This window comes from Equus asinus, chromosome 4 (genome assembly GCF_041296235.1).
Source record: "Equus asinus isolate D_3611 breed Donkey chromosome 4, EquAss-T2T_v2, whole genome shotgun sequence".
In the NCBI taxonomy this organism is placed as follows: Eukaryota; Metazoa; Chordata; class Mammalia; order Perissodactyla; family Equidae; genus Equus; species Equus asinus.
In genome coordinates, this window is record NC_091793.1 from 113,332,084 (window position 1) to 113,356,559 (window position 24,476).

The 24,476-nt window shown below is 42.6% G+C and overlaps 1 protein-coding gene and 1 long non-coding RNA gene across 7 annotated transcripts in view; one reads left to right on the plus strand and one right to left on the minus strand.

Annotated features, from left to right (window-relative positions):
• The window catches only part of WIPF1 (WAS/WASL interacting protein family member 1), a 112,486-nt gene that overhangs the window by 36,702 nt on the left and 51,308 nt on the right, over nt 1-24,476 (minus strand). The gene's annotated exons all lie outside the window — the stretch shown is intronic.
• On the plus strand, nt 2,959-9,839 carry LOC139045123 (uncharacterized). Its single transcript, XR_011502868.1, has 3 exons — nt 2,959-3,280; nt 8,514-8,745; nt 8,858-9,839. It is a non-coding gene; the product is annotated as an uncharacterized lncRNA (long non-coding RNA).

The window sequence follows — 24,476 nt, forward strand, 5'->3', positions numbered from 1 at the left end:
GGGGTGAGGCAGAGTCTTAGGCAGTGAAGACGGCTTATGTCATTGGGCAGTGGGGAGAGAAAAATGGGTTAAGAAAGTTGAAAACAAACAATCTAGTCAGAAAGGAAGGGGAGGAAATAAAAAGATAAAGGAAATGAGGCAGGAAAAGATGGAAATGGGAGAGATCACGTGGGCAGGGAAGAAGTCCAACTGCATTGCTGACCACAGGGGCCTTGGAGGCCACCCTCAGCAATGGATGACACACAGGGGTTGGATGTGAAAGTGCTTTCTGCCCTTCATCTGTGTGAGGTGTTCCTAGATCAGCATCAACTTCTCAAACTAAGGAATTTGAAGGCTGAACAAGACTGCAGAGATCAAAGTCCACACCGTCACTTACAGATGAGGAAATGGGGGTCCAGGGAGGTTAAGCAACCTGCCTATGTCACACAGCAGGCAGCAGCAGAGCTGGCACCAGAAGCCCGGTCTCCTGCTCCATGGTCCAGCGTCATTATGGCCTTAAGTCTCATTTTAGGTTCAGAAGGAGGATTTCACTTAATTCCTTTCTATAAGCATAAGAAGAGGCAGAAGGAAGAGGGGAAGGGAGAGGGCTGTGGTGTGGAGGGCAGAAGTTGCGGGTAGCATCTGTATTGCTATCGAGGCTGTTATTATAATCAAAGGCCAAAGATAAGCAGATTGAGAACCCAAAGCAAATAAAGACAATCACAATTCTGGGCTTCAAAGAGAATTCTGAATGCCTCTATCACCCCCCTTTCAATATATAGACCAGTCTGAGCTTAATGCTAGAGTAAAACAATAATCAATAGCTCTCCAAGCAATCAGGTAAAGAAACCTCCATATTAATCTATATAAATAAAGAACCAAGAGTGGACAGAAGATTATAAAGCTACAGCGTGATTCTCACTAGTCTTCAAAATTTCAAGCAGTAAAGAATCCCAGCCAAGACCCTCCCGTGCTGACCTCAAAGCAACACACACTGAATCAGGGCAACAGCGACATGTATAGAATATGAGAGGATTTGTTCTTTATCATTCTGGTTTTTCAAGTTGTGTTTCCATGACTACCTGTTTAGTGTAGCGTTTACTCTGTAGTGGAAAGATGCTTCAGAATACTGTATCCCCTTGATTCTAAAACATCTTCTTCAATAGCACAAGGCCCCCTTATAGCTTTTTAGGGGGAAAAAGAAACAGTACCAGATTAAATGTATGCATTTATTGTACATTATTGTGAGAGGAATTCTACTTTCAAAACGTTGAAATATGGGAATTATGTGATTTAAAAGAGCAAAACAAAGGAATGTCCCTTTTCCCCATAAAATTATCAGTACAGTTACATAAAGGGTTGATCACCTAAAAATAATCTCAGAAACACAGAGAAATGAAAAGCAAGTTTTTTATTTTTCTAGGTTCTGTTATTATAAATTGGTATCATTTTACTTGTGGAGAAATTTGCAATCTATTCCCTTATGTTTTGGCAGCTCAGTATCTATTCACGCTCCTTATAATGATGTCCTTCAATTTTTGTTTGGAGAATCATGCCTCCTTCACTCTCAGACCAGGAGGCCTTCATTCCCACTCCGGCCACAGGAAGAGCGTGTGATTCAGAGCTGGCTAATGAGAGCCTGGCATTCACTTGGCCCCAGAAACTTTTTGGTGATGGCCTGGGACCTGATCAGAACCAAGGGCACCTGTGCCCAGAGGCGAGGACTCCTCGCACAGGATAAGGCTGGAGTTGGATCCGTGAAGATGCAGGGGCTGGAATGGCCGCACTCATCCTTTGACCACATGGTCTGAAACTGAGACCAACAAAGCGGGGAACTGGGGGCAGAAAAAAGGCAGCTAGTGACATTGTTGGTTGAATCCATCTGTCCCTGAGGCTACCCCTATTTCTAGACTTTTAATTTACACCAGCAAATAAATTCTCAATTTTGTATAAGCTACTGTGGTCAGTTTTTCTATCACTGGCAATACAAAGACACTTAGGTGTTATGGGAATGGGTACTAGAAGTGAGTGCTGAATGTGACTAACCCTACAATGTGCAGCTGGCTGATCTGAGCTCAGGTGAAGGCGAGTGCAGGCTCCCCTGGGCTAGGAAGCTGGCAGTCCTTGTTGCATCACGGCCACACTGCTGGTTATGCCTCCACCTACTGAATCCTTGGCCTAAGACCACAAGCCTACAGATGGTGCCCCATTAAAGGATTCAGAGAAAAAAATTTAGGACGTTGGAGTATATTGGCTATTTCTTGCAGCCTTCAGTAAGATCCACAGGAAAGAGATAAACTTCAGCTAAAACTGACTGGAAGCACAGAAGGAAAAAATACAGCTTTGTTACCAGAGGCCTTTTTTTTTGTTTTTTTGCCTGTGATCTGCAGCCAAGATGGTTGAGAGTCAAATAATCTGGAGCCTTGTGGGTTAGAAAATCCAAATTCTCTATGCTATTATGCTATGCTAACGTTAGATAGAGTTGGGTCAGAAGGAAGAACCAGATCAGGAAATATGTTTAGAACATTCTCCATTGTCCCTCCAGACATTCTGTTAAGTTCTCCTGTCTGAGCAAAAGGCCAGCTACTTTCATTGCAACATACTGGGATCCATCTCAGGAGCAAAGAGTAAATCTTCAGTGGTTCCACCACCTCAGGCCATTGTTTCAAGTTGTACCTAATCAGAGACCAAGATAGAGGATGTTTCATTTGCTAGGAGACAGAAGTGCCCAGGCCTGGTTCCACATTCAAAGACTACAACTCAACACAATCCTGAGTTTTAGTTACTAGTCCATGGAGTTCAGGTTAGAGAAATCTACCAAGTTTTTAAGGGCACTGTACTACCGGAAAAAGCCCCAGACTGGTTAAAAACAGTTTATGATTGCTCAAACCCTAGGGTAATGTTGCCTTGATCTCAGAAGCCAGGAGAACAGGAAGTGGGCTGTGGAATAGGTGCAGCCCTGCTTTTAGAGCTGGCTCCAGAAGACAGCAGATAAGGAAGAGCCTCCCAGAGAGCAGAAGCAGGCAAGCCACTGGCTGATCAAAGTTCTCATCCCACTGCCAGCACAGGTACAATCTGTCCAGTGGGTTAAAAAATATGCTAAAGACTGGTGACCAATGTCTCATTCTCTCCTTTCCCAAATGGAAGTTTAAGCACAAAAGTCTTCTACTGCTCTCCTTCTAATATTGTATACTGGGTGTTAAACTTCTAAGATAGCCCCCAGACACAAGACACAACCTCCAGCGCTGACTGACAAGACCGTGGAGACTCTGGACCTGGATTGGCTGTCTCTGGGAGGAGGGTGAGTCCAATTTATTATGGGGGAGCATTTTTGAAATTGCATGTATGGGGAGAGATGTGTGTGTGGATGTTGGATGGGTAAATAGAGGATACCTTTGTATGTGGGCTGTCCAGCATCCAGCCTCCTGAATTACAGTAAGAGCTTCAGATTTGGGGAGAGAGAGATCCACTGATCATCTGCTCTTTTGCTCTTCTGGCTTCTGTTGGGCTAAGTCTACCCTGACTTCAGGAATGGAAGGTGACCAGCCCTGGCCAGTTAGAGCCTTGTGGTTCCCTAGCTGCAGTGACTGGTTCAGAGATGAGCATGTCATGACTTCTGTACCAAGGCCATGCAACGCGACTTTTTCTAAGATGTATGGAGCTGGGTCTGGTAGTATGACAGCCACGTTGCAAACGTACAGAGGCTGAGAATCAAGCCAGTGCAGTGAACGAGCAGCAAGGGGAGCCTGAGACCTAAGGGATGCAGCAAGCAGATGCAGTGTGTGGATGTACTGGGATCCTGATTCAAACAAATTAAAAACTATGAGGCAACTGGAAATCTGAATATTGATCAAGTATTTAATAATATTAAACTTATTGCCAAATTTTAGGTGTCATAATGTTATTGAGAGTATATCGGGTAGTTTTTTTTTTTTTTAACAAAGAATCCGTCAATTTTTAGAAATACACACTGAAATATTTGTGGGTGAAATGACATAATGTCCGGGTTTGCTTCAAAGTAATGTGGAAAAGGCAGGACAGTGGGTAGGGGTATAAATAAAACAAAATGGGCCTGGGATGATCATTCTTGAAGTTGGGTGAAGAGGACATGGCAGTTCCTTATAATGGTCTGCTACTTTTCATATATGTTTGAAATGTTTCCATCAAGTTTTAAAAATAAAATAAAAATGACTTCCGGCTCACTCCCTTCTTGACTAGAGGCTGTTATAGCAGCTCGCTCTACCATAGACGTGCTCAGACCTGGGAGCTACAGAAGTTACCTTTTACTGCTCAAAATGACCTCTTTGGCTTATAGATAAAATGGGACAGAAGCTCAGGGCTCCCCTATAATGGTTTAGAACCCAAGAAGTTCTTCCCAGAAAAGCATTAAACTCTCAAAATCTGAGAACCTAATAATGGCCACAAAAAGGCAAAAATCAAAATCCCAACCAACCAACCAAAGAACAAAAGAAAACAACTCTCCTTCTAGATTAGTGCTGTTCAGTAGAAATATAATTTGAACCATACGTTGTTGTTGTTGTTGTTAGTGATGTCGAGTTGATCCTGACTCCTAGTGACCCTGTGTATAGCACAGCAGAACCCAGTCTTTTTACGCCATCCTCTCACCTTTTGGTGCTATATTAGCCAATGCTCTGTGCTATTCACAGGGTTTTCATGGCCAATTTTTTCAGAAGTGGGTGGCCAGGCCCTTCTTCCTGATCTCCCTTAGTCTGGAAGCTCTGATTAAACCTGTCCACCATGCGTGACCTTGCTGGTATTTGAAATGCCAGTAGCATAGCTTTCAGCATCACAGCAACACGCAGTTGCCACAGTATGACAACCGACGGATGGGTGGTGTGAGAGAGAAATGACTGGGTCACGGCATTGAGAGTGCCGGATCTTAACCACTAGACCACCAGAGCTGGCTTAAGCCACATGTGCAGGTCTACATTTTCTACTAGCTACATTAAAAAGAGTTCAAAAAGCGAAACTGTAATAATATATTTTACATAACACATTATTTCAAAAATATCATTACAACATGTACTCACAACAAAAACCATTAATTACTGTTTTTTTCACACTAAGTCTTCAAAAACAGGTGTGTATTTTACCACTGGCAACATTTCAAGTGCTCAAGAGCCACCACCATACTGGACACCACAACTAACCTCACCAGGCGATGGCCTGGTAGGAAGGAGCCCTGTCTAACCCATCCTTGTCCCTGGCAGGATGCCGGGACGGCACCTAACAGACAATTACTGTCAGTCCTGGGAAAGTCTTGGGCCGCGGAGCCACCTCTGGGCTATCCTTCATGTCTAAGAAGAGTTTATCCTGCTTGGAGCCATCTCTTGAAACAGGGCATCGGCTACGTAGTTTTGGATTTGTGGCCAGGAGAATTAAAGACCAAAATGGGCTTCCCCTTCCTGGAGTCTTGGTGCTCCCAATCCTAGCACAGGACTTGAATCCTGAGCTGAGAGATACTGTATGTAATACTGTCAAACTCAGGGCTCAGAGGAGATTCATAGACTTGAAAGCCTCAGTGGCTTTCCACTGTACACCAAATAAAACCTAAAGTCCTTGCCAACACTAGCAAGGCCCCTGCGATCCGATGCTCCCCTGCTCATCGGCAACTTCATGGACCTCTTCTCCTCCCTCTTGCTCTGTCCTTTTGTCTTAGGGCTGTTGGGCTGACGCTTTTCTCCTGGTTCTGTGGCTTGGCCCCCTCACCCCATTTGTATTCTGTATCATCTGTGCACCTCTGCTGTTCCACTGGAGAGGGAGCGCCATGCCGGCAGAGAGTTTGTCTTGTTCTCTGCTGTCTCCCCAGCTGCTTAGACCAGTATCTGACCTACTGCAGGGGCTTGAAAAATATTTATAAATGGATTTTAAAAGCTTCCAGCTCCAAGTTTCATTCATCCTTCATTTAACCTGGGCTTGTGATTAGGCTGCCACACACCTGGCTCCAGGTGGGGCGGGGCCAGGGCGCAGGGGAGATGTGCTGGATTTCCTCCTCCAAAAAGACCGGGGCGGGCTCCTGCTTCTCTTCCCATGCAGTGACAGCCATTTAAAAGGACAACATGGGGACCTGCCAACACATTAACAACCCTCTTTCTTAGGTAGGACTATTTGCCAGTGTCAGGGATATGACAGGCTGTCTTATTTGAGACAATGGTGAGGTGACTAGCTGGGACAGAGAAAAGGAGAAGAACCACATGCAGGGTGGGCAGAAAGAGACCCCAGACTATCCAGGAAGAACATTCCCATAATGGTTTCACATAATCACATCCAACTAATCTAGATTTTATGCTCCCATGGACCGGACGCCCAGTACGCTAGGTTCTGAGGACACAATGGAGAGCCTTATCTCTCCAGACTGACGGCTTGGCAGTTCAATACTCAGTAAACAACAAATGCTGAGGTTGGGACATCATAACTTTATTTCTTTGAGGGGAAAAATGCTTTTCACATGTGGAAAGACCACTCATGTTTCGTTTTTTGGGTTTTTTTGCTTTTTCTCCCCAAATCCACCCAGTACATAGTTGCATATTTTTAGTTGTGGGTCCTTCTAGTTGTGGCATGTGGGATGCCACCTCAGCATGGCCTGATGAGCAGTGCCACGTCCGTGCCCAGGATCCGAACTGGTGAAACTCTGGGCCGCTGAAGCAGAGCACGTGTACTTAACCACTCGGCCACAGGGCCAGCGCCCATTCATGTTTCTTTTGAAAGCACTGTCTTATCGTAGGTAATTTAATTAAAATGCAAAAAGTTCCCAGTTGGTCACCAACATCCAATACAAGTGCCCCCCAGGGGAAAACCCATGGGAAATATAGAGAGAAGTTTCTTACAACTCAAGAGGCAAACTGGTGGAAAACCCCCTTTTCACATCCTGCCATGTATATACTTGTGCACACACACAGGGAGAAGCTATTGGCATGTGGACAGCTGTGTGTTCCTTTTTGTTGCTAATCATAAGGTACATAGCCCAGGATGTGGTCTTTACAATTATTTCTTGGGTGGGGACAATAGCCATATTGTTCCTTATTCAGACTTTTCTCCAGCTATTTGGTTACTTGATGACTCCCACTGAACCATGTGGACGTGAAAGGCCTTCCGTGGAGAACTCAGGAAACAAGAGTCTACACAGCTCTGCACCTCTGGACCTGACGTCACCCATGTAAATGCTGCAGGAAGGAATCAGTGACCTGTGACTCCCCCTGGGGCCCCGTGACTATACTTAAGCCAAGCCTGGCTGGTGCAGCTGCTACCTGGGAGAGGCAGACCCAACCACTGTGCGTGTGGACAGGAAATAGGGGTATTTGTGGGTGTCACAATAATGGGGGGACCCTCCTGAGATTCAGACATGGGAATCAGGGATGCTAGATGACCTGCAATGTACCAGCTGTCCCACTCATGAAGGACCCATGTCCTTCAAAGGTCCTGTTGGACATCGATGTAGATAAAAAACTGTTTACCGTAGTGTCCCTTAGCCGTGGTTCCACTTTTTGTGGTTTCAGTTACTCACTGCCTACTGAGGTCCAAAAATATTAAATGGAAAATTCCAGAAATAAACAATTCATAAGTTTTAAATTGCACACTATTCTGAGTAGAGTGATGAAATCTTGTGCCATCCCACTCCATCCCACCCGAACGTGTTCATCCCTTTGTCCAGCATAGCCACACAGAATATGCTACCTGCCTCTTATTCACTTAGCAGCCGTCTCGGTTATCAGATCCACTGTCACAGTATCGCACTGCTTGTGTTCAAGTAACCCTTATTGGACTTAACAATGGCCCCAAAGTGCAAGAGTAGAGATGCTGGCAATTCAAATATGCCAAAGAGAAGCTGTAAAGTACTTCCTTTAAGTGAAAAGGTGAAAGTTCTCGACTCAATAAGAAAAAAAATCATATGCTGAGGTTGCTAAGATCTCCAGGAACTTTTATTACAGTATATTGTTATAATTATTCTGTTATTATTAGTTATTGTTTTTAATCTCTTACTGTACCTAATTTATAAATTAAACTTTATTATAGGTATGTATGTATAGGAGAAACCATAGTATATATAGGGTTCAGTTCTATCTGAGGTTTCAGACATCCACTGGGGGTCTTGGAACATATCCCCCATGGATAAGGGGAGACTACTGGATAGTTACCCGAGCCTAGACTTAACCTTAACTTCATTTTACATATAAACTCAAAGTAATTATTGCACTGTGGTATTAGTCCCTGAATTTTCCAGGAATGCAACTGTCAAATAAATGAAACACTATGTTTTGCTCAGATTTTCACCAGGAGTTGTTCACCCCTTCCAGAAAATCATGTGCCCAGAGACATTCCCACTTGTGGTATTTGGGTCTCTGACTCTTACTGGAATCGGTCTGCAGTTGCTGCCGCCCCACTCACGATGATCACATGTCGATGCAAACCCTGACCACTTCATTTTGTTTGCTAATGAGTTGCACCTAATCACTTACAAATTTAAGTTACTTTACAATAAATTACTTTCCCTTTATTTTTCTTTTTAATTACAGACAAAAACTATATGGATTTGGGGGGAAATTATGCATAAGTTTAGATTATTTCACTGAAGAAGGTTCGCTGAAGCTTGTGAAGTGGGCATTAGAAAATATTGTTATTAAAAGTGGACGTGGGGTCCAACAAAGCTGAGTGCCACTGCTTCTGGTGCTTGGCGGATGTCTGCGTGTCCCGGAGCTCTGTTTACAGTCATGAAGGGCAGTTTGATGGCTCTGCTCATCCAGCCTGGTAAGTAGAGACGGGAGCCCGTGGGGACCACCACAGCTGGTCACCTACAATCCTGGAGGGAATCTCGCATTCTGTTTCCAAATAACCACAGGGTTCTTCCTCCTGTTCTTAGCAGACCCAGCTTCTCTCAGTGGCTTGGCTGAAACAGAATTTGTTCTACTTGAATGACCCCTGATTCCCATCTGATTTTGCTACTTGGGGAACTACCCACCTCCCATTTGGCTGCTCCAGATCCTCCAAATGACTGATCAGGAAAACAGACTGTTAGAAAAATGCTTCCAGGTTGTCTCTAACGGGATGGCTACGCTATCAGGCCATAGGACAGACAATGGGAAGAGCTTCCTCCTGGACCGAATGCACATATGTTGTTCTCTCAACTCCAGACATGGATGCGGGGCCAACAAGACCAGAAAAGGGTGCGATCACAAGGTGATCAGCTCCGCCATTTTGTGTGTTTGTTTGTTTTTGTTTTTTTGGGTTTTTCTTTTTTTTGCTCAGTGCTGACTAAATGACTCCTTCCCCTGCTACACGGAAGCTGCTTAATTCATTCAGCCTTGGACCATTTCATTCTGCTTGAGAACCATTCTGCCAGAATGATCACTTGATGGCTTAAGTAAAAAGCCACTTTTTACATAAAAATTTAAAAATTGACTAGTTTGAGAATAACAAACCACAAAGATTTGAGGTATAAAAACCATGTGTGGTTTATGTTTTGTAGGACACCCTCAGGAAAATAAATGGACAGAGTTAAAAAAAAAAAAAACCAAATGGTCTCTCCCTGCCTCACCCCTACCACCATTAAAAACAAACAACAAACAAAAAAACCCAAAATAAAACTGAACAACAAATAAACAGAACCCAACCAGAGTATTATTCTTGGCTTTTGGGTGGCAGCTGTGTCCTAGCAAGGCAAATAAGTAGCTGCCTGGGCACCGTGCTAGGGTCGAGAATAACGTGTTAGCATAACCTCCACCTTGGCAACAGCCCCTCCCACCCCTGGAGATGGACTTCTCCAACTCAAGCTCCTGACATTGTGGCCTTTCCCTCCCTTAACCTGGCCCCACACTCAACCTCTTGGCCAATCTTCTCCAGTCAAAAAGAAAAACACACAAAGATTACTTTCTAGAAATAAAAATATTTTCTATGATCTTTTTATCTGCTCACCTTATATATGCGTCTCCGACGACATGGCTAGCTAGACAGCAGGGACATGACTAGGGCTCCTATGCAGAGCAGTCACTCAACAAAGACTTAGCATTAAGTGCCAAGTGCTGTTTTAGGTGTTGGGGATACTAGGGATCAAACAGACAAAATTCTCCACCCTCACGGAACCTACACTCCTATCTGAGTTGATGATGGGATGCAAGGAAAATGCATTTGTCTCTGTTTTGTGCAGTGCAGGTGTTCATTTCGGCACAGCTCATCTTATGTTACAAAGAATAGCCTCACAAAGATGACTGCTGGGAGAAGGGCTAACTCAGGCCGACTCTAATGGAAATGTACAGTGCTCCAAAGTCCTTGGGGGTCAGTCACTCTGTTTTCAGAACCATTCCTTTTTTTTTTTTAAAGATTTTATTTTTTATTTTTCCTTCTCCCCAAATCCCCCCAGTACATAGTTGTATATTCTAGTTGTGGGTCCTTCTAGCTGTGGCATGTGGGACGCCGCCTCGGCATGACTTGACGAGCGGTGCCATGTCTGTGCATAGGATCCGAGCCGGCAAAACCCAGGGCTGCCGCAGCGGAGCGCACAAACTCAACCACTCAGCCACGGGGCCGGCCCCCATTCATGTTTCTTTTGAAAGCACTGTCTTACCTTAGGTAATTTAATTAAAATGCAAAGACCTTGATACATAGTGTTAAATTGTTTTCTCCAAGATTTAGCATTCATACTCCCCCTAGCACCCATTTCATTTCTTTTCAACATGTGCTATGATCACTTTTCAAAATCTTTGCCAATTTGATAGACAAAAATTGTACGTATGGGCAGTTTTAATTTTCCATTTCTTTGATTATTAGTGAGGTTGACAATGTTCCATATATTTATCATCTTCTCCATTATTAGTATATCTTTCTCCATTAATTGTCCATTATCTGGATTTTTTTTAAACCACAAGGTTTGTCTTTTCCCTATTTCTTCTACCTTTGAACCTAAAGATTACCTAAAAGCTCCATGACTTTTCAGACAAAATAAAATGTTCTAAGCATTGGGAGACTGGCTGAATAGCAGTGACCATTTCTGTGTGTCTGTAAAGCAAATTTCATAACTCCAGGACTGCCTCTATTCCCAACAGATATACAACTTAAAAAAAACTTCTCTTAGATTGCAGCTGTGGCTAATTTTGTGCAGCCTATGATCATTTTCACCATTTAAGAAATGTTTCCATCCCATATTGGGCGGAGAGAGTAGGACATCTAGGCACATTTTATCACAGTTCTTCCTGCCTCAAAGGCAGAAGTAGGAAGGCCTTGATTTATAGACACACGTGCAGACGTGTAAACTTCTGAAGTTTGAGTACAGAAACAACCATTATGACCCTGAGTCACCTTGTTCCATCTTTCACAAGCCCAAAGTTCCAGGAACTAAGGAGGAATTTAGGCTGACCTAATGAGTACCCAAGCTTCCTTTATCTTACTGTCTTCATTAGCCACTGTGCAAATATTTCTAAAAAAGTAAAATCTAATTTAGAATTTTTTAATGACTGAAAACTTGGTGATAAAAACCTCCTTCTGAGCACAGGTCATTCAGAGAACTCCAGTTATCTACTTGACGATTCACTCGAGGACTTGGGCTGGAAGGACATCCTCCGGTCTCCTTTCCACCTATGTCTTCCCAGGTCAAGGGCTGTCCTCACTTCCTCCAGTTCTCTCCTGGACCTGGAGGATGTTCAATATGTCTAAATGAGAAAGGCAGACACTCTGGAATGAAGTGCCTGAAGAATACTCAACACTCAACAATGTCAGCTATCATTACTATTATAAAGAGAGCTAAACTTCTTCCCACTTAGTGCTACTTGGGTAAAGGAGGAAACACAGCCAGTAAAGTGGCTCTTTTTGGTTACAAAGGGATCATTCAATGTAATGTAAGAATGAAGAATTCACTCTATTTGATATTTGAGAAAACCTGGTAATAGGAATTCCAGTCTCCATTTTACATCATCCTACAAATGGTTTTCAAATATACTTAGGCCTATTTCAACAAGCTGATGCTGACCCACTCAGTTTGTGTTGGTCCCATTCTCAGTCACAGTCCCTAAGCCTCTGCATTTCTGTGCAATCCCAAATATCACTAGACTCCATGAACACAAATTCAGAAAAGATGCCCCTCAAACTTCCTAAAAATACAGTTTCTCCTAAAAGTTATGGAGAAATAGGGATTAGTAAGTTGGTTTTATGCTCACTGCCTTGTTTTCATTTCTCCTGGAGAGGCTGGTTGCCAATCAGTAGGTTAAGTTTCAGGAGGAGGATGGGGAGCCACTTGTCCCCGAATCCTCCACCGCACAGAGCAGGACCTCTCTTCAGGGCACTAAGAAAATGTCCAAAAGCCCTTTGGGGAGTCTCACCCAACTGGGGAATGGAAGACGGAGCTTATTTTCAAGGTTGCTTTATTCTCATGGTTGAGGAGTAAACAGAGAGAACAGTAATGGTCTGTGAATGTTTTCAGAGGTAGCACATAATCAACTGAGAGAAAACAGACCTTGAGGCAAGATCTGATTCCTCTGAGCAAGTGAGAAAACAAAACCACGATTCCTATCATTAGGCCCAAGTGCAGCCACCACAAGACGATGGCACTCTGACGTGAAAGACAGCAGTGCCAAGAGTCAAATAAGGCTTCAGCAAAATTGAATACCACAGAAAACACTGTGAGTATCCAACTCTCGTTGGCAAGGAATTCATGGAAAACCAGTATGAAGATCACCAATGTGAAATTTTCTTTTCCAAAGTACAAAGACTTCTGTACACAGAACTTTCTATTCATCCAAGATTTACTCCTATCTAGTGCAAAATAGCCTGTGGAGGCACATTCTAATATGCTTCCCTGGCGGGGTCTCCTGAACTCTCTCCAACCTCTAACTGCACAAATGTGGAGATAAGGTTTTCTTCTCTTGTCTTTTTCTCCCCTCAAATCTTGAAAATATAGATGAGAGTTTCTCAGAACTACTGGGAGATACACAAAGATGAAGTATCTCAAAATCTTTATAGGCATAAGCAATATGGAGACGTTTAAGCGACAGAGAACGAGAGCAACATATATGCTACTCTGGATTCATTCAAGACTATTATCAGTGACAGTATCAGTCTTCAAAATGCAGATTCTAAAAAAGGTTTAAAATTATGAGTTTATTCTAAAATGCTCAAACACAATGTAAAAGTCAGTGTACAATGTATTACTCAGGGAAGTAGCTGGTACCTGTTACCACTTGGCTAGAATTTGGCCTTTTACAAAAATAAAGTCCATGAAAGGACTGGGTCAACTCTGGTGATTTTTCTTAAGCGCAACTCCTCTCACCTCCTCACCACAAAAAAAGGCAATTATGTTTTTAAAAACATAAAATCAGAATTTGACAGAAGTCAAATCAATTTTTAATGCTTAAGTAAGGGAATATAAAAATCACTGTAAACTTATTATGATTATGTTTTTTAGATCTCTAGTTCTATTTTTCCTTAGCATAAGTATAAAAGTACTTAATGGTTTAGAATTTACTCTTGAGATAATATAAAATATTACTATCTTCATAACAAAGGAGATTTATGGAAAAGGGAATAATGTTTATAAAATGTTGGTAAAAGTACTGTATATGTTGGTATATCAACATTTAGAAGTATTCAAAGGTCATTCATTGCTTAAAATATTTAAAGTATAATAAAACGTAAGTTAAGAATGGCTTTGGGGCCGCCCGGTGGCGCAGCGGTTAAGGGCACACGTTCTGCTTCAGCAGCCTGGGGTTTGCGCGTTCGGATCCTGGGTGCGGACATGGCACCGCTTGGCACGCCAAGCTGTGGTAGGCGTCCCACATATAAAGTAGAGGAAGATGGGCACTGATGTTAGCTCAGGGCCAGTCTTCCTCAGTGAAAAGAGGAGGATTGGCAGCAGATGTTAGCTCAGGGCTAATCTTCCTCAAAAAAAAAACAAAAAAAAGAATGGCTTTACTCAACCTTGCAGTTTCTAAAATGTATCAAGACCAGAGAATCTGGAAGTATGAAAGATTAAGTAGAAATACACATTCAAAAGAGTTCCATGGAATTCTCAGAAAGAGAAACCAGACAAAGGGTCATCTGAGGACATTATTTTAGCCTAAACGTTGAGTATCATTCAAATGGGGGAGTCAGTGCCCAATATTAACAAAATGCAGTTTTCTATTGGTGAACCAGACGGCAACCCACCCTATCTGCCAAAATTAGTGGATGACAAATCATTTCATGAAGTCATGCACAAACATGAAATACACTGGTAAAGCTTTGCCGCCATCCCTCAGTCATCTCTTTGCTTGGCTAGGCTGGAGGCCAGCAGGAATACCTCCCTCTGCAAGACTGTTTCAAAGTAATGACTTAGAGGAAGTGGTGTGCTGATACCATGAAAAAAAAATCTCTCAAAACACAAAGTTCAAAAAGCATCTGTATATGTCTCAGAGGAAACAAACAGCTCAGCTAATTTCAACTCAAAATAAACCAAAGAGACCAGTTTACCTTGGCCATGGCTACACACACATGCCGGAAAACTGATGGCTGGCAATTATCCAGTGATTTTGTTCTGTGCCAAAGGGGATGAAAGGGCAGGGTTTCCATCCTGGGGTCAGGACAGAATAAGAGAAGAAAGCCCATCCCACATGGCTTCAGACACAGAATCACTTGTATATGAGAGGATTTCACACCTTTCTCTCCATGGGACAGGTGGGCCCTGGACCACTGCTGGAATGGCAAGTCTGATGTCCCTTCCTGAAGCCACTAGTAGGTCAGAGCTAATTCTGAGCTTCTAACACATGGTTTCTCCATCGCTGAGGCCTTTCCATGGGCCTTCCTTCCACAGTGTGTCTTTAAAGAGCTAAGAAGGGGGCAGGACACCTAAAACAATAGTTTCTTTTGTCGACCTTGGGCTGAAATAATCTATAATCTATAAAAGGACCAATATTGAATTTTCAATTTTTGAGCATTTAAAAATATTCTTCAAATTAAGTGAATATATCAGCAACAAAGATTGTATTATATTTGGTTTTGAAAAACATTTGGAGTTTTCTGTAAAAGCTGCTACTTTTCTGAGAGAACAAGTGGTGATTGCTACCAGAATCTTTAAAAGGTCCTTTTTATTTTCAAATAACTTTTATTTGAGAAGATCTTTAAATGTGTCAGCAAAAGTGTTTAAATTGTTTTTTCAATCCTGGTTTTGTATTGCTATTTTAATGTCTTTATTGCTAAGGGGGTTAAGGAAACTCAAAAAGCCCTTTGGTTTTGATTATTTGAGGAAATTCATCTCACAGCTGAAGACCAATTTATTTTATTTCATTTTCATTTTTATGAGAGGAAGACAAGAAAGAGCGATTGACCTTTAATATCAGGAACTTGTGTCACTGACCAACTCAGTAGTGAAATTTTTAGTTCAAAACATTTAGGACCCAGATCACATGTGGGAACAATTAAAATGTTTTAAATGATGCTTTTCCTTCTCCTTCAAGTATGGGCCATAATATTCAAGCCGGGCACAGGAAACAGAGATTTTGTCTCAACTCTCAGCTGACTCGCAAGGGCAGCTGCAAGCTCTGCAGTTTTTGATGCTTGTCTTTGCAGGTGGGACACCAGTCAGTAATCCTCTGCAGCTCATAAAACCCAACATAACCTTCTGGGCTGCTCTGGAAAAAACACATTGAGTAATAAGGCTAGAATGCTCACTGTCCAATGTTTCCAGTGCTATTCTCTGCCCAGAAGAAATACCAAAGCATAGGCATCTGGAAAAGAGATGGCGCAGAAAGAACAATGATCTTACACAGCCTGCGAGCTCTGATCCCCTAAAGGGCCATCTACCTGTTTCCTGCTGTCTGCTTCATGTGGAGCTATAGGCATGAGAGCAAACAGCCATTTCTATGAGACTTGACGCCAGTGCTAGGGTGGTCTTAAAGTGGCAATATTCGACTTCCAGGGAGTGAAATGTTGTTCTGATCACCTTGAAGACCAGGCAGTGATGAAAAGATGCAAGTCCATGGCAGTGACAGTGAAAGAAGGAAGTATGGTTTAAGACAACATGCACCGTGTGATGTTAATGTCCTCCATACGAGCTTTCCCAGAGGTATCATGAATATCATTTCTATTATTGTAGAAAATAATTAGAAGGCCCATCAGCATCTCTATGTGTAGTTTATACACCATACTATGTTTTCTTGACTGGTCCATGGCATGGAAAGAATTGAATAAAGATGCCAGCAAGTAGACAGGCTGAACGTGAACTGATGCAGAGGTGGAAAGGGCATGGCCTAGAAAGGCAGAGATTCAAACAGGCCTCTGAGGTTTCCTTTCATTTCCACAGTTCTTAGTCACATAATTTCCTTTGTGGATTTTAACAGAGATTAATGGGCCTTAAAAAATGAATTGGTATACGAGGTGAAAAATGCCAAAAGTCATCTTGTCTCTTCAGCAGGGTTAAGTTTTTTAGTTTAGTTTTTTTTTTTTTTTTACACTTTCTTTATTCTGTGAGTCCTCTTTTCAGAATGATTAGTCCATAAAAACAAGAGCTTCTTTTTTGCCTATGATCCCCTTGTGAGATCAACCGCAGCTGGACCCACCCTATCTATGGCTGACTGGACAACAGCAGGCCCCAGGTCCATGAGTGGCCAGTGTTCAGGCTGGAGAGCACACTGTGAGCTGGCCAGGCACCAAAACCTCTGCTCAAACAAGGCAGTCAGGCTCCTCCTTGTCTCAGAAGTATGAACTGGGAATCACGGACGGGGGCAGTCAGTCACACCGAGAAATGCGAAGAGACAGAAAGGAACAGCTAAGCCAGTTAATGCGTGGACATAAGAGAGATGATTCATCTCCTGGGACTGGGGTACACTGTGGTTTTCAGGGACCTAAACTGCCCCCTAGTCTTCAATAATTCTAATGGTGTTAATACTAACAATAACAACAAAAATAATAGCTAACATTTACCCTTACTATGTGCCAAGGAGTGTTCAATTTTCACAATAACTCTATGAGGTAGATGATGATGATGATGGCACTGAAGCACAGAGAAGTAACTTAACCAAGGCCACACAGCTCACACGTGGCAGCGAGACAATCTGAACTCAAATGGCCTGGCTCCAGAGCCCACGCCTCTAACCCGGCTGTGTGAGGCTACTCCTGGTTTCCTGTCTCCTTCACTGCCCATCTTTACAATAAAGCCCTCCATTAAGGAAGCCTGCCAGAGGGTCTATTTCTTGCTCACTTATTATCTCACAATTAGCATTTTTCTTGGCTCCACTTAAGTATATATTTATTAATTCAAGAACAATTTAATGTTTACTGTTTGCCAGGAACTGCTGTGAGCTTTGGAAGCTACTGAAGCATGAGCCCTCTTCTAGCTCTCAGGAACCTTAGAGTCGCAGAGAAAGACACCACCATACTAGAAACGCTTCCAGTGTTTACATTGTAAGGTCACATTTCCATGACTTGCTACATGATAATATATTATATCCTATCTTTGTACATATTGTATCCTATTTTTTGCATAATAAGGTATTGTATCCTGAGCTCATTGATAATATAATGTCTAAAAAGCACATTTAAAAAATCACCAAAACAAAAACAGACATGGTGAAGATGGCTTCCTTCCTAGGATTTCAAACTTCCTTCCTAAGTTTCAAAGGTCTTCCTTCCTAGGATTCAGGGTCAGAGTGACGCCAAGGAGATGGCAACAAGTCATGCTCATGCTGGCTGGGAACTGCTCTGAAAGAGTACATGCCTCTATGCAGTGCTGCAGCATCCCCCACAGACACTGAGAGCACCGTGAGTTCTGGCAAAGTGTTTGAGAAGCAGGAACCATGGCTTCTTCCTCTATAACCATAGCTCACTGTTGGCAACTTGTTCATGGCACAGACCCCCATCCCCACCAAACAGGTATTTACACATGTCTGTAGCCCTCACAAGATGGCTGTCCCCAGACACCAGGTGTCAGCTCTTCTCATCTTTCCACCCTACAGCACCCAGCACACTGCTTTGCATTTGACAGCCCTTCAATACATTTAAAATGATTATTTTTACCAAATTATGACAATAGCACAAGTCTATTGTGGAAAATGGTGAACACAAGTAAGTTTAGAGAAGATAAATTACCTATAATCCTACTGGGTAGAAATATACATGGTTAACTTTTTGGAATATTTCCTTCTAGACTTCATATACATAAAAAGTTCTAAAATTAGGATTATAACGTATGTGGTTTTGAATCCAGTTTTTGTTATCCTTTCATGCCACTAAATATTCTTGGGAAATGTGATTTTTAATGACTGCATAACATTCCACACCAAATTTATTTAACATTCCCTTATTGCTGGTCATTTAGTTATCTCTTACTTTGATTTCATAAGTTTACTAATATCGATATCCTTATAAACAACTCAGCCAGGATTATGCTATAGAATAAATTATAGAAACAGAAGTACTGGATCAAAGAGTTTGAACAATTTAAGCTCTGTGATCCACAGTGCAAATGACTTACACTCTCTCTGGCATCAAAAAGGAATGCCCCATTCACCACACTCCTGCCAATACTGAATATTATAGTTTTAGAAAATCTCTATCTTAATTTGGTTTCTTCAATGGGTCAGAACAGAGCATATATTAAACTCTAGGCTCCTAAGTAAAACTTCAGAAAAGCTACTTACAAACAAGAGCAAAACAAGCCTGTGATCAGCAGGCCCCAACTTCAAGCCCTGGAAGCCTTAAAATGCTTTAGAATTTTACAAATGGAAATTAGTTTAGAGATAACTGAGTAAACCGCTTCCGTTTATAAATAAGGTAACCAAAGCTCAGAGAGGTTAAGTGACTCGGGTAATGTATTCAACTTAGAACTGGAGTCTGGCTGTGCTGCCCCATAAATCATGTCTTTGGAACAGGCTGACAACCTAATGAAGCGAAAAACCATTGTTATCAGAGAGAAAGTATAAAGGAAAAAATAGCATAAGAATATATTTGAGAAGAAACTATTTTTGTCCTAAATTCTATTTTATCTTCATGACACAAGGTCAGAATAAACTGTTTTATAGACAAAAGCAAAAACTCAGATCTAAGTACTACTCTATTCTTAAGATCTCTGCTTAAATCCATAACAGATTTTTTTTTCTGGAACCATTACAATATTTGGCATTGATCTATTATCCTCTCATCCAGCCAACATGTACTAAGAATATCCTGTGGCCAGGCACTGTGCTAGGTCCTGGGGTAGCTGGGGAAAGGGAACTAAGGTAAGAAAGAAGGGCTTCATTCTGGGGGGAGGTGGACAGGAAGACTTGTGAGCAAATCCTACTGCACGTGACTGGGTGGTGACAGGTGCACAGGTGCTGCGGGAGTGCAGAACAGTGGATATGGAAGCATTCACAGAGTCGCTGATACACAAGCTGTGCCTGCCCGTGAAAGCAGTTGGCTGGGCAGAGGAGCGAGAAGAGCATGCCACGCAGTGAGAAAGCAAGGCTGCTCGTCAGACGTGGCTGAAACATGGCGGCCTGGGGAGATGAACGCTCGTGGGAGATGAGGCTGGAAAGGTATCCTGGGGTCAGGCAGTGTTCAGGAATTTGCACTTTTGCCTGGAGGGGCTGGAGCCTCACGAAAGATGTTTAAGTGGTGGTGCCATGGTCAAATTTGCACGTTATCAAGCTCACTCTGATGGTGTTTGGGGAAGGACTGGAGCCTCTGAAGGCAGGAGACTTAGCTGCATTCATCCAGCCCACAGGTTTTGAAGGTCTAAATTAGCGAAGAGGCAAGGAAATATAAGAGGACACGAATTTGAACAATATTTAATAGGAAGAAATAAGAAGACATAGAGATTGGTTAGACGTGGGTGCCATTAACGAGATGGGGAAGGAAGGAGGAGGTCCAGGTTTCGCAGGGAAGGGATTTGTACACATTGAGCTTGTGATCTGGCAAGATATCAGGTATACCCAGAAAGCAAACGGATATACAAATGTGGAGATCAGAGAATGACAAGCAGAGCCACCAGTCAGCATGATCAGTATATGGCTACCCCTGCACCCGCACCCCCCAAGGTCCCTCCACACACCATCTTGTCTGCAGGTGGTTGGAGCAGCACTGTCCATTAGAAATGTAATCCAAGCCACGTACGCAATTTACAATTTTCTAGTAGACACGCTAAAAAAAGTAACAGGTGAAATGAACGTCAAGAATATTTTTTTGGGAGGGGGCTGGCCCCATGGCTGAGTGGTTAAGTTGGTGCACTCCACTTAGGTGGCCTGAGGTTTCACTGGTTTGGATCCTGGGCGTGGACATGGCACCGCTCATCAGGCCATGCTGAGGCGGTGTCCCACATAGCACAACCACAGGCACTCACAACTAGAATATACATCTATGTACGGGGGAGCTTTGAGGAGAAGAAGAAAAAAAGAAGAAGAAGATTGGTAATAGCTGTTAGCTCAGGTGCCAATCTTTAGAAAAAAAAGAATTTTTTTTGAGGAAGATTAGCACCTGAGCTAACATCTGCTGCCAATCCTCCTCTTTTTGCTGAGGAAGACTGGCCTTGAGCTAACATCCGTGCCCATCTTCCTCTATTTTATGTGGGACGCCTGTCACAGCATGGCTTGCCAAGCGGTGCGTACGTCCACACCCTACGGGATCCAAACCAGTGAACCCTGGGCCACTGAAGCAGAACGTGTGAGCTTAACCGCTGTGACACCGGGCCAGCCCCAAGAATATTTTTTATTTAATCGAACATATCTAAAATATCATTTCAACACGAATCAATATAAAGACTACTAATGAGATATTTTACATTCTTATTTTCATACTAAGCCTTCAAATCCTATGTATACTTCACACTTGCAGCTCAGCCCATCTCAATTCGCATCAGCCATATTTCCAGTGGCCACCACACGGGCTGTGAAGGACTAGACCATGACCCACAGGGGTGATTTAGGCACCAACATGAAGTTTTTCTAAGACTTGGAATTTGTGGAATTTAATTAAATGGAATTAATGAGAGAATAGAGGAACCCTTTTGGGCCCCCCAAATCACAGCCCACCTCACCCCTCTTCTCCAGCTCTGGGAGGCAGTGGCGAAGGGGCAGTGTTCCATGTTAGTGGAAGTTTGGGACGGGTGAAGGGTGGAGAACACTCCTCTTCACGTTACTTATTAGGTTATCAAATACCCTGGAGGCAATCTGATTGAATTTAGAGCCTTGAATGGGTTCTCTCTTAATCTGTATATATGTCTGGATTCCCAATAAGTTTCCTAAGGCAGTGACTCCCAAATTTCAAACATTTGCAAACCCATTTCGTAATTTTGTGATAGCTGCATACCACCAAAACTATGCCATTTACTTAAATATTATTTTTCCTTAATTCACCTAACCTTAAAAAAATCTAAATACACAATTTAGTGTCTTCCTAAAGGACTATATCCATGAAATCATGAATTTCGTTTTACATATTTTTTCTAGAATACATTATAATAAATAATAATCACTTAAATAAAAAATGCTTATCCATATGTCTCCTAAAATCATCCCACAAATCCAAAGAGGTATGACTATCAAACTTTGAAAATATTGTCCTGGGAAAAGGGAAAGGGAAATAATACCACTGGGTCCCCTCCTTCTCCAGAAGTGCTCGGAGGCGGGGGGGGGGGGGGGGGGGTTGGGGAGGGGTTGTACTCGACTCATAAAGCCCCCAACTCTTCTGTAAGCAGACTGATGTTCACTGCCCCCACTCGTCTTTTAGACTGGCATTTATTCTGACTGGTCAGCACTTTGCCTACCAGTTGTCAGATATTTTAGATATCAGCCCTGCCTATAAGGAAATTATTATCTTCATTTAAATTTTCCAGAGGTTACAGAGCCTCCAAGTTTGGGATTTGAGCTTTTAACTATAAACATCACTAGGCAGAGACAACTATAACACCCAGCATGAGACCCTCCATTCTACTTCTGTTGTTAACTGGTTAATTTTCAATTATGAACTATGTGAAAAGCCTGATGACTTTAAGAGAGAAGAATAGGTAAATTTCAATAATAGGTATGCATGGTATCAAAATGGCTAAAACAAATTTGTTACAAATTAATATATGTGCCTTTTATTAATGCATTAAACAACAAGATCTAGTGGCCAGTCTAATAACTACTATAATTTTGAAGTAGTAAGGAGGGTAAATGATATCTGGAGATATCTGCAATCGTAATGTGAATAAACTATTCTTTTTTTTATTAAAATATATTTGACGTACAACATTGTGCTTTAAGGTGTACATGTTAATTAGCTACATTTATCTGTTGTAATATGATTGCCATTGTGGCAATAATTAGTGCCTCTAACAAATTACATAACTATTCTTTCTGTTTAGTAGTTGGAATAATTAAGTTCTAGTCTCTTAGCAAGTTTGGTGATTATAATACAATACTGTTGTCTATAATTCACCACACTGTGCGTTAGATCTCTAGGGCTTATTTATTACTCATTGTATAAGTTATCTATTCTTATGTAACAAATTACCCCAGAACTAAGTAGCTCAAACCAACAACACATTATATCACAGTTTCTGTGGGTTAGGAATCTAGGCACAGTTGTGTTGAGTGCCTCTGGCTCAAGGTCTATCACCAGACTGCAATCAAGGTGTCAGCTGGGGCTGTGTTCTTATCTGAAGGTTCAACAAAGGGGAGAATCTGCTTCCAAATTCACTCACATGTTGGCAAGGACTCAATTCCTTGCTGGCCATTGGTCAAAGGCCTCCCTCAGTTCCTGGTCATGTGGGTCTCTCTATAGGGCAGCTCATAATATGGTGGTTGGCTTTCCTTAGAGTGAGCAAGAGAGTGACAGAGAGCCCCCATGATGGAAATCACAGTCTTTTTATAACTAAATCTCAGAAGTGACATCCCACCCTCTCTGCTGCATCTGGTTCATTATAAATGAATCACTAAATCTAGTTCACATTCAAGGGGAGAGATTTAAATAAGGGCGTGAACTCCAGGAGGTGGGGATCATTGGGGGCCATCTTAGAAGCTGCCTGCCACATAATGACATAAAATATCCATGACTTTGATTGGTGATGATGTCACCAGTTCTGCTAATATTACTGCAGTTTGTTGGCTAGATTGATAATTGAAAGAAATGTAAATTTTCAATTAGAGGTTAGTGAAAATAAAGATGTATTATTTTCCCCACCCCGTTAACAGACGTCAGGTTAAAAACTCCCATGTTAAAGGACTCCGTGTATCTTGCACCATCTAAAAATCAGTCCGATGCTTTGTGGATGGGCACAAGGACTCCTCACACACCCCTCGAATCCACCATGTGTGGGCATTTACTGTGTTTGTGAAAGATTCCTTTTTTTGTTTTGTTTTGTTTTGAAACCATGTGGTACTGCTAGTCCAGCTCAGAAATAAATCGACTTTGAAAACTGCCCCACAGCTGCAAAAGGCAAGTGTTTGGCACTAATAAATCAGGATTAGTGGAGCTCGGCTTATAATGAACCTTTCACCTCCTCTGGGCAGGTGGTCACCAGCTGATCCATGGGAGCAAACAAGCCATGTTTCGAAGTAATAACCATCTTTTTAATGATAGGTAGAATTGAAGTAGAAATCAAGGAGAGGGAAGAGGGTGTCTTCCTGCAAAATTCAATCTTCTTAAACTTGGGGACCTCTGAAAACATGAATCAAAATTATGTACCCAGGGACCTTGCTTGACCTCTGCTTATTACCTTTCTTGTCACAACCCCTGAGGGTATTTTCCTTCTAGATAATAAAGAGGAGCCTGGGATGATATCAACAGGCCCATATCAGAGAACTGGTGAACTTGGGGCACAATTATCAGTTTAAATTTTGCCCTCCTGGACCCCAATAGAAACTTGTTGCGACCTGCTCACAGAAATGCCTTCATATTCCATTTTATTGGGGGTGGGACAGGGCTTATATTCAAAATATTTAACAACCAATAAGGCACAGGCATTAACCAATCAGAATGCTGTCTCTGATGCTGGAGCAGGGTCCTAGGGCATCCCACGCTGCGCCAGGGACTAATCCTTGGTTGTTGAATTATGAGAGAGGTCTTAGGGGTCCTGGGGGTACTCTTGGGTGACTGAGGTTGGTGATGATTCACCAACTGGTTTTGAAGCATCTCAATATTTTAGTAACTAGCACGGCCATACCAGTACAAACAGACTGAATATTATCTGCTGAGGTAGGGGATGCTCCTCCCAGGGGCCCCATGGAGGGTTACTGGGGTGGGAGCTGACCCTGTCTCCCTTCAGCACTCTGTCTGGCTTCTACTGTGGAGACAGCGCCCAGCCCTCCTTCCTGAGCTGGGTCAGCACCTCCAGGCCCTGGACCACTTCCCAGGCTCTTTGAACCCCCCACTCAGGTCTCCTCAGGGCTGGCTGGCTTCAGTCTCCCAGCTCCCAGGCGCTGTCTAGGAGCAGCCTGGAACAGCTGCTGCCAGCTGGCACCACAGACTTCTATGCAAGAGAGGGTCGGGTGTTTCCTTGTGGGTTTGATGGAGGAGAATGTTCTCAGTCCATGGGTGTCATACCACCCAAGTAGCGTGACCAT